The 13,940-nt window shown below is 44.6% G+C and overlaps 2 protein-coding genes across 9 annotated transcripts in view; one reads left to right on the forward strand and one right to left on the reverse strand.

Annotated features, from left to right (window-relative positions):
• Positions 1-13,940, reverse strand: part of LOC123652171 (collagen alpha-2(I) chain-like) — a 122,856-nt gene that overhangs the window by 19,749 nt on the left and 89,167 nt on the right. The window lies entirely within an intron of this gene.
• KANK1 (KN motif and ankyrin repeat domains 1) overlaps positions 6,076-13,940 on the forward strand; it is a 181,263-nt gene continuing 173,398 nt past the window's right edge. For 7 of the 8 annotated variants that reach the window (XR_004987178.2, XM_036433901.2, XM_045580146.1 and 4 more), the window contains exon 1: positions 6,077-6,219. The gene's annotated coding sequence lies outside the window, so the exon portion shown is untranslated. Of the gene's footprint in view, positions 6,220-13,940 lie in introns of all 8 variants that reach the window. The other variant, XM_045580150.1, reaches the window with a different exon arrangement.

Raw genomic sequence — 13,940 nt, forward strand, 5'->3', positions numbered from 1 at the left:
CCACTGCCTACAGTGTCTAGAAATCACTGGGGAAAATGTCCTTGAGTGAGGATTAACCAAAAAATAAAAATAAAAAGACTCTCCTGAAAAAAGAATACACTGAATTTAGGGAGGATAACTCACAGCACCCTCGAGGCAGGATTAAATCCTGGGGGGCATGCTGAACGTGTCTTTGGGGAACCCAGGCTTCCGACCTTTAGGACGGAATAAGATCTCTCTGCCTCCAGAGACACCACCCTTTGATCTCAGTTCAGAATTAAAATTCACGCGTGGGAGTCCAGTGTGCTGAATCCCTTCAAGGGGAGAGGAGCCTGGGAGAGACATTATTGAACTTTATTTACTAAGTTTCTTAGCCTTGGCAGGGTTTCAGTAGCAAGTGGGAGAGGCGGTTCAAATAGTTACTGGTATGAAAAGTTTGCATATTGAAACTTTTTTTTTTTTTAAGTTGCAGGGATTCCTCCAGTAAAATCATATGGACTTATGTTCTAATAGATTTTGTTTTGGGGGGGGGGCATGGAGGAAAGGGGAGAAGTGGTGGGATCTGGGAACTGGTCATAACACTGGGGATGAAGCGATGTGGGTGGGAGGCACAGGGCAGAGACCTGAGGAACAGCCTTTTTATGGGCTGGCCAGGTGGTAGTTGGATGAATGTGTGTCATGTCATCAGTGGCATAGACTAAGGCTGCTGAGCTGCATGAGGGCCTACGTTCATCAGCTGTCATAGTGGTCCGGTGCCCACTGCATGGCCACCTGGCCTGTAGGTCATCAGGAGTGCCATGCTTCTGTCCGCTGCAGTTGACACATTTTGTTTATAAAGAGATCTGTCCTAGTAAGATTGGGCCCTACCTGCCAGGTGTGTGTCTGAGTCTGCTGTTTGTTTTCCACCACTGGTCCCCAGTCACACCATTTCATGTGTGTGCACTTAGAGCCTCGAGGGTGCTGTGAGTTATCCTCCCTAAGTTCAGTGTATTCTTTTTTCAGGAGAGTCTTTTTATTTTTATTTTTGGTTAATCCTCACTCAAGGACATTTTCCCCAGTGATTTCTAGACAGAAGGATAGATGGGGGGAGAGACAGAGAGAGAGAGAGAGAAAATATTGATGTGAGAGAGACACATGGATTGGTTGCCTCCCACAATCGAACCCAAGACCCTTCAGTCCATGGGCCAATGCTCTGTCTACTGAGCCAAACCGGCTAGGGACTCAGGAGAATTTTAATCAATGTTTAGGCTATAGAGAAAGAGACTATTTCCCCTTTCTTTTTGGGGGGCAGTGGGCGGAGCGGACAGGAAGGGAGTTCTTTTAGCCAACCCCAGGCAAGAAAAGGCCACTGTTTGGATGCTCACGCAAACCGGGAAAACCTAATTGGAAGGGCCTCGGTTTTCCTTTCACGGAACCCCATGTGCTCACAGAGCTTTTCAGCGCTGTCCGGAGAACCCTGGCGTCCCACTCAGAAGCAGTGCCCCCGAGTCCGGCTCTGGTCTGTGGCGTGCCGACGGTTCACCTCTTGAAGAAGTTAAGAATGAGTAAGAAGGCCTTGAGGACTCTTAGTCAGCCCGTGAAGATTCAGGAAAGTATTTGCTTTAGTACAATGGAAAAAACTGTCACTCTTTCCTGCTCAGTCAACTTTCCTTGCAAAGGCAGGAAATACTGCTGAAGGGGCTTGAGGTTTATATAGTTTATGGTTGATGAATCACCCGTTTTCTTTAAAAGAAAAAGGTGTTGTAAAACTCTGGCCTTACACGCTGTTTGACCAACATACCTGTGCTCACCTGCTCAGAGTCCTGACGAACCGCTGTGAGTCACATGTGAGGTCTGCCTGGGCCCCAGGCAGGGTGGAAGATGCCAACTCCAGCTTCATCCCGAGCATCTCCTTTTCTTTCTTTGGCCCTCAGGGACCAGAAGAGCTTTGTCTTCCCTAGTTCTTCCCCATTTTTAACTGTTTCGTTTAGTCTGGTCATTTTGAAGGGAGGAGGTTCAATATGGGGCAGTGGGTAGACTCTGGGGCGCTAGACTCTTAACTCTGCTGCTTCCCGTCAGGCATGTGCTCCTTTGCTTCTGCCTGAAAAGAAACATTAATATCATTAAGCCATTGTGTTTGTGTCTTGCGAGGAGGAGGAGGAGGAGGAGGAGGAGGAGGAGGAGGAGGAGGAGAGAAGGGACAGGAAGAACAGGGAGGGAAGATAAAGCAAGGAACATTCAGGATATAGTATTTCCTGACTGTAAAGCTCCCTGGGAGGAAAATTCTTATAGAGCTGTCTTGTTTGCTTATGGCCGGAGAAAGGGCTGTGATCTCAGGTCACTCACAGGCGATGGAAGAAGAACCCTGGGGACATGTAAAAGGGCAAAGGCAGGCTGGGGAGTAGGGGGGTGGGGCGGGGAAACCCCAACTCCATGAAGTGCTACCATCTTCTGCTTTCTCTTCAGGCTCTTCCACCGTCCTGACTGAGCGTAATAATCTTTCACTGCCTATAACATGGTTAGGAGGAGAGAGACAGTACCCAGAGGAGCTGAGAGGCTCAGTGAGGTCATAGATAATGTGTGTGAGACTTTGTTGAAATCTGCTCACTCGAAGAGAAGCTTGTTGCTCCTCCTGCCAAGGAAACGTTCGCTGGTTGTTCAGAATAACTGGGTCTCGGTCATTGCTGGGAAGTCGTGGAGGTGCTGGGTAGTTGGCTCTGGGAACATCTCTTCTGGGAAATGCTTTACAGAAATGCTGGTTGTGCTGAGCTGTGCTGGAAGCATGTTGTGGGACTTTTAAGGGCTGGTGTTTCAAGTCCTTCATTATGTATAACAATGTTTCCAGGATATAACGCATACATTTCCTTGATAAGCTACAGGTTAAGTTGGTGAGTCCTTGTGTCTGAAGCTTTGGGGAAGTGAGGATGGTAACATTGTAATTGTAGTCCGGGGCCTATAAGCAGGCCAGGTCCTTAACTTTCCCATAAATCAGTGACTGTAGAGACCAAGAGGATTGGGTCTGTTTCTCATAGTAACACGAACTATTTTCCCTATTCTCATGTTCATGACAATTATCGACTTTCATTCAGCAGTAAAAATTAAGAGTGAAAAGGAATATCAAAAAGTAGAATATATTTGTCATCCTTATATCCAACAAGCATCTTGTGCAGAATCTGTAAAGAACAGCTACCAACCAAAAAACAAACAAAAAACCTTAATTTTAAAGAGAAAAAAAATCAGGAAAATGCAAAATTAAAACAACTCTAAAATGCCAGTGTGGCCAACGCTCTATCCACTGAGCCAAACCAGTTTTGGCATCGCTGACATTTTTAAAAAGGTTTTGTTATCCTCAAATATGTTAGAGATATATTACACTAGAGGCCCAGTGCACAAATTCATGCATCCCCAATTGGGTAGGGGGTGATTGGGGATGAGGCTGGCTCAGGGGAGGGGCCACAGGCAGTTGGCCAGCTGGCCCCGCCCACTAGTCAAAACTCCCAGTCAAACTCCCAGTGGTGGGAACAATTTGCACATTAGCCTTTTATTATATAGGATATACTCACACAAATGTCTAAAATAAAAACACATAACCAACCATGAATGGAGTTACAGAGAAGCTCAAACTCTCATACAGTGCTGGTGGAAGTATAAATTGATTGAATCACTTTGAAATGTATTTGGATTAATCTATAAAGCTGAATAAATGCATATCCCATGTCCCAGTACTTATGCTCCTAGATGCCCAACCAGAATGAGGGCATATGTGTACCAGACGCAGTTACAAGAATGTTCATAATAGAGACAGTCCAAATATCCGCGAACGGGCAAATAAATGGCTATGTAATGAAATACCAAATGGCAATAAAAAAGAACAAATTACTGCTACATAGAACAACTTGATGAATCTCTTATACACTGAGTAAAAGAAGTAAGAAACAAGCATACATGTTGTATGAATCATTTCTATGAAGCTCAAAAAGAGGCAAAAAATAAGCGATGGTGACAGAAGCTAGAGCAGGAGATGGTGCAAGGAGTGTCATGACGGGACAAGGGTATGAGGGCGGTTCTGGGACTCCAATGATATTCTCTGTCTTTGACTTGGTTGCTGATGACATGGATATGTTTATTTTAAGCATTCATCATGGTAAATATTTAAGACTTATTATTTTATTGTAGGTATGCCATTCCTAATTTAGAAACTTTATTAAGATCAAGCATTTTAAAATAAATAAACCAATAAGGTTTATTGGCTGAAGAAAGAAGAAGAGAAGAGGGGAGGGGAGGGAATGGGAAGGGGAGGGGAGGGGAGGGCTCAATTAAACTGGCTTAAACATACCAGCATCACCAATGAGGAATTTGTTGGAAGGAACCCAGTGAAACTCAGCAGCATTGTAGGTTGTAGGCTGCAGTCCTCCTGAGCGTTGGGGAGTTAGGGCGTGAGTTATGATTTCTTTGAGGCACTCATGGTGTCGCGTCTCCGGCATTTGCACCATTTTCTCTGTAGAGATCCTCTTTCTCTGCTTCAGCTCACATGTGGTGGAAAATGGCAGCCCAGCCTTCATTTATCATGATCTCCCATTTCAAGCCTAACTCCTTTTTTATACCTTATTAGAGGCCCGATTCACAAAATTTGTGCAAGGGGCTTGGCCCATGGCTTTGTCCGGGAGGTCCTTTGACTGTCTAGTCTAATTAGCATATTATGCTTTTATTATTATAGATAATTATGAACCAGGAGGTCACGCATGGTTCGATTCCCGGTCAGGCCACATGCCCGGGTTGTGGGCTCGATCCCCAGTTGGGGGCGTGCAGGAGGCAGCCAATCAATGATTCTCTCCCATCATTGATGGTCTATCTCTCTCCCCTCGTTCTTCCTTCCTCTCTGAAATGAATAAAAAAATATAAAAAATTTTCTGGCCTTCTCTCCCTCCCTGTTGATTGGCTTCATTTCCCCCCTATGGTCCAGTTGGCTGTGGCCACGGGGGTTGGGATTAGGTAGCAAACAAAGAAGCCAAGGTTAAGGACAGGTAGATTTTTCTGGAAAGGGAAATGTGTGTGTGAGGAAAAAAAGAAAAAGAAAAAAAAAGATTGCCATTTTACCACATACTCTCTTGCTGTGAAGGTAGGCTTCTTCCCATTTTGTCCAGGCAGTATTTGGAGCGGGGATCAGGGAAGTCCCTAGAAATTCTTTGCTCCCTCCCAGCCACATCAGACTCTGATGTCTACTAACTACCACACAGGGCACCCCAGAAGCTTGACCCTGATTTCTTGTGGAGTCTCCCTGAACTCTGGTTTTACCAAGACCCGCCTCGGACTAGTCTTGTGGAGGGAGCTTCTGTTACTTTGTACCATTTTGGGGAGTATGGACTAATTTCCCAAATACATGGAGAGTCGCATCTCCTGGGTATAACTTTGTTTCAGAGGATGGGAAATACTGTTCCAAACTTGATTGAAACTGAGCAGTGCAAATAGCCTTTCTGATCTCTAGTCTGGGCTTGCTAAGGCTGGTGCAGAGAACCGTGGGCCCTGGGTACAAAGCGGAGTGTAGCATTCTCTCCCTCCCTGTGTCTTGGGTAAACTGGGTCTACAGTTTCCGAGGTCCTTGACTTGGAGATGCCTGTATGGGATTTCTTAGCATTGCCCTTCACCTCTCGCTAGGCACCTTCCATTTGTTTCCTGCTGCTGAAAACAGACTCTCCCCACAGCCTCTGGATCTGACAACCTTTCAGCTTCATCCTAGCAAGCTTCTGCGCTCCTCTGGACTTGAGCTTGCCAAGACCGAGCGCACATTTGGGAGAAGTGGAGTTGAATGCTTTTCCTTCAGAAGTTAACTTTTCAGTGACGTTGTGTGTTCCATCAGAGTAGCTATGAGAGGAGTCTTATCTCGGGGTATTGCTTTTCTTTGGCTTCCAGAAAAGTCATGGAGAGGTCTAGTCATTTTCATCCAGCTCTGTTTTAGCCAATCACTTGGAAAACTATTTGTATCAGATCTTATTGGTAAGACTCCCGGGCAGGGACTAACTAATAATAAAAAGCTAAAATGAACCTCAGCTTTTTCAGGAGGATGATTTCTACATCCCATAAAATCCCAGGCAGTTACATTTCCTTGTTTTGCCGGGAGACTGGTGTACAGGTTAAATTTATAACCTTGATCCTTGTTTATCCCCCTATCAGTTAGAGATTAATTGCGGGACTGTGGGACGGTGAGCTGTTGAACTTTATCTTCTTTGAACCTACCATTGTTCTTAAGAAGGTCTTCTAAAGGTCAGTAATTTAAAGTTTCCCCTTTCCCCTGAAGCATATATGTATTATATAAGGCAAAAACTTTAATTAGAAAAAGGGAAGTGTTGCCGAAACCGGTTTGGCTCAGTGGTAGAGCGTCGGTCTGAGGACTGAAAGGTTCCGGGTTCAATTCCGGTCAAGGGCATGTACCTTGGTTGCGGGCACATCCCCGGTAGGGGGTGTGCAAGAGGCAGCTGGTCGATGTTACTCTCTCATCAATGTTTCTAGCTCTCTATCTCTCTCCCTTCCTCTCTGTAAAAAATCAATAAAATATATTAAAAAAGAAAAAAGAAAAAGGGAGGTGTTATTTTCAGTTTATTATATTTGTTATGCAGATGAGCAGCTAAAAATCCACTGCCAGTAAGATCTACCTGTCCGTCTACCTTCATTAGGCTGCTGTAGGTATTAATTACTCCGTTGAGCATTTAAACATTTTAAAAAGTGAAGTGTTGGTTTCATTTCTCAGCTTAGATGCTCAGTGGCTTAAAAGAACATTTTAATTTTGTGTTCCTATTGCATGAGAGCGATGGCTCTGCTCCAAGGGTTTTCCTCACTCTAGGTCTAGGCTGAACAGGCCACCCCGTCTGGGCCATAATCTCCTGGGAGTAGCAAAGGGTAAGGAAGGAAAGTACGGAGGCTGAAGCCAGTCATTTGGCTAAGCCTACCCAGCGGTGAAGCAGGAAGTAGAATCATTCCTCCACCTGAGGACACTGTCCCCTCACAGTGGGAGGTCTAATCCTCTCTCATGGGGAGGGCAGCAAGTTATCGAAACAACATAATCTGCCACAGTGGCACGCTATATTTAATTCAGAGGTTTAAGGGCCTGTATGCTGATGCAGAAACAGTTTTTAGAATTGACTAAACCTGTATTTCAGGGTGTATTTTGAAAAGGTTATGCTTCAGAAATCTGCGTAGATACGGAAAATAGGGTCTAATTTTTGTGCACGGGACTTATTAATCTTTTATGAGCTGGGAAGCTGTGCCTGCAGTTTGGTAACTTTCCACTCATTGTTTTGCAAAGATCTAGGCCTGTACTTTAATCAAGAAATTACTCATTACTTTCTTGACTTTTAGTTCTTGATTTTTCATGTATTACTACTGCTGTCTCATTGGTCATTATTTATTTATTTATTTGTTTTTGTTTTGTTTTGTTTAACCACTTGAATTAGTAGGGTCTTGGCCACCAACTAAAGGCAGATGGTTCTGTCAAGAGAAGGGTAGAGAAATGGAGGTCTTTTATTAGGGCCAAGTAAATATGCCTTGGTATGTTTTCTTCCAAAAGTGAAAATGCTGAGCTATTGCTAATATCCTTACCGGGAAATGTCTATCTTACCATTTAGAAAGTACAAAATCAGCCTTACCTGGGTTGGCTCATTGGATAGAGCATTGGGTCGTGGAGGTTTCTGGCTTTGATTCTAGTCAAGGACACGTACCTAAGTTGCAGGCTCAATCCTTGGCCCTGGTTCGGGCATGTGCGGGAGGCAACCAATTGATGTGTCTCTAAAAATGATGTTTCTTTCTCTCTGTTTCTTCCTCTCCCTCCTACTCTCTAAAAGTCAATGGAAAAATATCCTCAGATAAGGACTAACAATAACAAAAAGTACAAGATGAGATTCTTTTTAAAAAGTATATTTTTATTGATTCAGAGAAAAAGGGAGAGGGAGAGAGAGAGATGGAAACATCAATGATGAGAGAGAATCATTGATCGGCTGTCTTCTACGTGCCCACAACCTGGGCCTGTGCCCTGACCGGGAATAGAATTGTGACCTCCTGGTTTAACCACTGAGTCAGCCCAGCAGGCAGCTTCTGCAGTTTTGATGTGAATGTCAGAATCTCTGCTTGGCTGCCTGTTACAGTAGGTGGACCAATCCTCCATTGGTGATGTTGAATGCTACACTCGGGGTCCTTTCTGCACACTTGACCTGCCCCAGCTATTAACGAAAATGCTATTTTACACACTTGTTCCATCGAAATATGGGGTATGTGGAATGCCGTACTTCCTGTTCCCTCTAATTTCTTCTGTGGAGTTAATAAGTGTGATCTCAGCTTGCATGATTGAGGATGGGAAATAGTATAAGAAGCAGCCACAGGAAACTCTCCCGCTTCCCAATCCACTTTGTGTCTCTCGGCAGCCCTTTTTAGAAGAATCATTAGAAAAGTTGCTGTAGGGTGGAGTAACGCTGGGATGTTTCTTGGGAAGACATTTGATTGATTGAACAGTGTGAGTCCTGTAAGAGATTGTGATTTCAATACTTGGCCAAATGTATATCCCACTGGCAAACAGCCAGGTTGGATGTTATGCTATCTTTTTTGCTGACTAACTTAGGCCTTGTTTACGATTCCATTGTATTTTCCCTTGCTCTGAATTTGATATTTTCTTTCCTGATTTTAAAATTAAGGCCAATATAGTTCAATCTAGTTTTAAGATTTGCCTGAAGACGTTTTTGGAACAAGGCTGGATATGAATATATATATATATATATATATATATATATATATATATATATATATCATGCTTACTTGGTGTATTTGAAAGCTTGAAGAGAGGCCATGCTCATATGAAGTAGGGAGAGAGAGAGAGAGAGAGAGAGAGAAAGAGAGAGAGAGAGAGAGAGAGAGAGAGAGAGAATACCAGATAATGCTCCTTTCTGTGCTCCCCTTATCTCCTTTATTGTGTGCTCAGGGGGGTGTTGGGGAAGAGAGTCCCTTGTACTCAGACTCAGGGCCCTTTTGCTAATGAGGGAGGGGCCCCTGGCGTACCAGGGCCTCTGTGCTTGGGGCCTGGGACCCAGGTGGGATTGAACTGGCAGAAGCCAGTGCTATAGTGGGCACTTCTGTAGGGGCCCATCTGGAAGAGATGGCATAGTAACCATTGGGTTTGGAGTTGGTATTTCCCAGGGAGCTACTTTGGCATCTAACCCAGGGAATCTCCAAACTCTGCTCCGCTTGGACTGCAGCGTGTGCCTGCCTGTGCTCTCCTGAGCTCCAGCCTCCGGCCTGCGCTGGCCTTTCTTTTCCTCCTCCTCCTTGGTGCTGACGGCTGTGGTGATCTAACCAGAACTGACCAAAAGCTAAACACCTGGACAGCTGTGCAGTAGCTGCCCCTAGAAGCATCTTCTCTGAACTTGGTTCGACTTGATATTGCTCCTTTTGCTGTTACTGGTAAACAACATAAAGCGTGATCATTTTCACTTTTTCTACACCTGCTGGTTCGCCTCCTGGCTCACTGGCCACGCCTCCGTTTCCTTGTCTGGTTCTTCATTTTCCTGATTTTTGGAGGACCCTAGGGCTCAGTCCTTGATTTTTTTTCCTGTAAATATTCCCTTGGTGATGTCATCCAATCTCATGGTGTTAGTTACTATTGATTCTGGTTATTCTCACATTTATTTCTCCAGCCCTGACTTCTTTCCCCAACTCCACTCTTCCATGTCCACCTTCCTGCTCCTATCTTCATCTGGATGTCTGACAGCGCCTCAAACTCAGCCTGGCCAGAACAGTGCCTGGTTTCCCCAGTCTCAGTCTTCCCACAGTCTTCCCTGTCTTGACGGATGATGGAATCCAAAAAATGGTATGCTCATCCTCACTCTTCTTTCTCTCACACTCCACCTTCAATCTTAGCAAATCCTGTTGGCTCTGCCTTAGAAATATATCCAGACTCTGCCTCCTTCCCCTGGTTTCCACTGCCACCATCCTCTCTCACCTGCACTGCTGCAGTAGCCTGGTAATTGGTTTCCCTGCTTCTGCCTTGTAAACAAAGGTCAGATGGTGGCACTTCTCAAACCCTCTGCTGGTCTCCCATTTCCATAAGAGGAACCGTTTTCACAGTGAACTCCCTGGCTTTCATGAGCTGCTCCCGCGTTTTCTCCCTTAACTTCCTCTCCTCACCCAGTCCTCTCCCTCCCCTTCCCCCTCTGGGGTTTGGCCTCCTAGCGCTTCCTCAAACACACCCAAAAGCTTCCCCTTAGGGCCTTTACCTGAAGCAATCTCATCTCCAGATTTACTCTTCCATCCGTCCTTACTGGCCTGTCCATTGTCTCAATACCTTAACATTCAGAGGTACAGTCTGCCTTCTGCTACTCCTGATCTCCCTCTTCCAGCCCTTCCTCCTCTATTGTCCCCTAACATAACAATATAGTGTGTCATTCACCTCCTGTGTGTGTTGTCCATCTACTGCAGCAGTGCCTGCGGGCTTCCCAGGGGCAGGGATCTTTATCTGGTTTATTGGCTGGTGGTCGCCAAATTCCTAGGACGGGCTCTGGAAAGATAGGCTGCACTGACGAGATATTGATGGTTGAGTAAAGGAAGGATTCAGGAGACCTTCAGAACCCCTCCTGTGAGGAAGTGTGTGCTTCAGTTTTAGGAAAACATTTGTTTCCTTGATGGACAGGGGCTTTTGTTATTTTCCCCAGTTATGAAAGTTGTTTAAGTCATATTTCCTTTTCTGCTTTGGCTGTTAGAATGCTAAAAACACGGTTTTATGCTCAGTTGTGATAGTGACTCTCTGCTTCAGTATGTAAACAGACAACCCTCCTCCCCTCCTTTCCCCCTTATCCAGTCTTCACTGGGTGAAAACCTGTTCTGTAGTTATTTTCATTTTTGACAACAACAGTCTTTTCTTGTTAGACCCTATAAATAACCTTTGTAAGTGGTTTATGAAAGATGTGTTTGTCTTAGCTTATAGCTGGTTTTCTTTTGAACTTCAGCAGGAGTCAGCACCATTGTTTCTGGTAGTATGCAACTTACTAGTTTGATCAGTGTTCTGAAACAGTAACTCTGGGTGTTCTGTTTCTCTGTGGGCTTCTATTTGATTGAATTACACTTAGACACATATTAATATACTTGTACATTGTTACTGTCAATCCCAAACTCTTGCTTCTTAAGCCCAAGGACCCTCATTTCTGACATAACACCCATTGAAAGAATTTCTTGCCACTGTTTAATAAAAGGAATTGTTGGCTAAACCCCAAAAGGATTAAATTAATGGCAGGGTGTTCAGTCTGAACAAATGGATATCCTAGCGTGTGCTTTTCGGATGGGGGCAATTTTAGCCATAGGCTTAACCGTCTTCCTGGAACTTCAATTCTGCTTGAAATTTTTGGAGAACTCTCTTTAGAATTCGAGCAGTCTTAGCAAGTGCTGTCACATAGATTGCAAAAATGTGTAGAATTTCCCATTTCTGAGTTGGCCAACATTGAGTTACTGACTCTAATTAAGAGTTGGACTTTTATATCAGCAGCCTGTGGCGATGTTAGTGGCAGGATGTAGGAGAGAAAACCACACGAGGTTATGCCCAGTTATGCCGTCACCCTTCTCCCCTGGCTGTGGCTCAGCCTTTAGGACTGGGGATTGGGAATTTCAAAGTGAGTCCTTAGAAACCACACAACCAGTTTATTAGCAAACTGGATTTGTCACCTGAAGGAGCAGCAGTTATCTGTTTGATCAGTGCCTGAGGGCATCCCTTTTGAATTGTCCTCCTCAGCCCTGAGGTGCTCTCATTTTCCTTTCCTGGATCCCATGGGGTCCTCTTTCCCAGCGGCCTCTCTTGGTCTCTTACGTTGGTAGGTAGAGGGCATGGCCAGCAGCTTCCGAGAGAGGTTTAGAGGGATACACATGTTTTGAGATTTGTCATGTCTAGATTATTATTATTTTTAAATAGATTTTTACTGATTTTAGAGAAAGGAGATGGATAGAAAGATAGAAACATCGATTTGATGCCTCCTGCACACCCCTCCCACTGGGGATGGAGCTGCATGTGCCCCGACTGGGAAACGAACCAAAGGACTCCTGACCCAGCCACTGAACCACACTGGCCAGGCTATTTTTATAGTTTTAAACATAGCAGCATCGTATTTATTTTTAAAGGCTCCATATTTTGTTAAATCGGCTTCTTATTGATTCTGCTATTTGCAGCAGTGCTGCAAGGGATAACTTTGTACATACTATCTTTTGTTTACATGTGAGAACATCCTAAATATGGAATTACTTGGTGAAAGGCTCTGCATTTGTACTTGTAATAGCTGTCACCGCCAGCGTCTTCCATAGAAGCTGTGCTAATAGGTATGGGCTCACCAGCAAGATACAAAAGTACCTGTTACTCCCCTTCCTTGCCAACATGGATATAAGGAAACTTCTTAATCTTTGCCAATTGGATAAGTGAAAAATGTAATCTGCTGTGGTGTTCATTTGTATTCCTCATTGAAAGGTGAGCATCTTTTCATGAATCCATTAAGAGCCTTTCTGTGAACTGTCCCATCCTTTGCTATTGGGCTGTTAGCAATGAAATTTTGTCACTTTATGTTTAAGGAAATGCGTTGTTTCTAGTTTATTGTTCATCTTTTGACTTGAATTGTGTTGCATTTCTCCATGTAGACAAACTTATCAGCTGTTTATTTTAATACCTTTTAAAATTTAATGCCATAAAGGCCTTCCCCATTGTAAAATTGTTTTTTTAATTGTCCAGTTTCTTCTGACTCTTCTTTGGTCCCAGTTTTTTTATTTAAACTAGAGGACCGGTACATGAAATTAGTGCACAGGTGGGAGGGTTGTCTCTCAGTCCAGCCTACACCCTCCCCAAACTGGGACCCCTCATGGGATGCCTGACTGCCCATTTAGGTCCGATCCTAGTGGGATCGGGCCTAAATGGACAGTCGGATATCCCTTTCACAATCCAGGATTGCTGGCTCCCAGCCGCTTGCCTGCCTTCCTGATTGCCCCTAAGCACTTTGCCTGCCAGCCTGATCATCCCCTAACCATGCCCCTGCCAGCCTGATCGACACCTAACTGCTCCACTGCTGGCCCAATTGCCCCTAACTGCCCTCCCCTGCAAGCCTAGTCACCCCCACTGCCCTCCCATGCAGGCCTGCTCACCCCCAACTGCCCTCCCCTGCAGGCCTGGTTGCCTCCAACTGCCCTCTCCTGCTGGCCATCTTGTGTCCACAGGGGGGAGGCCATCTTGTGTGTTGGAGTGATGGTCTGCCAGGATTCTTTTCCAGCCTTACAAAGGGTCCAGCATTCTGGAGAAAGGGGCTGCATGTAGATGATTAAAGAGTCTGAAGACGAAAGATAATTTTGAAAGGCATTGGGGGTCAGAGGATCTTCAGCTAAAGGAACTGAGGACTACTACTTGCCTAAGGACCTCATGCTATTTATTTAACACAATTTGTTCTAAGGCAAGGTGGAGATATACACTTCAAAGGGTAAGGCTTCAAAGGGTTTACAGAAGCATTGTCAGTTTGGGGAATAGCCTACGGCTATTCAGGTGTTTGGCCAACAGGAGACAATAAAATGTCCTGAGCTGTCTGGCAGTCCTATTCAGATTTGGGGGAAACTACATATGTGCTCATCCTTGTTGAGCCCCCCAAGTGCCATCAATCTTTTGATGGAACTTTTGTAATTATTACATGCTGGAATTAATTCCCAACAATGGTCAATTTGCATATTACCTCTTTATTTTATAGGACCAGTGACCTGGTGCACAAATTCATGCATGTTGAAAGGAAAATAATTAGAATATTTTAATGTCACTGTTCACCTTCATAATAGAAGTGTCAACCAAATTCATGATCGACAATGACAAATCAAAACACATGCATGCACCGAAACCGGTTTGGCTCAGTGGATAGATCATCGGCCTGCGGACTGAAAGGACCCAGGTTTGATTCCGGTCAAGGGCCTGTACCTTGATTGTGGCCACATCCCCAATA

Source organism: Pipistrellus kuhlii, unplaced genomic scaffold (genome assembly GCF_014108245.1).
Source record: "Pipistrellus kuhlii isolate mPipKuh1 unplaced genomic scaffold, mPipKuh1.p scaffold_m20_p_12, whole genome shotgun sequence".
NCBI lineage: Eukaryota > Metazoa > Chordata > Mammalia > Chiroptera > Vespertilionidae > Pipistrellus > Pipistrellus kuhlii.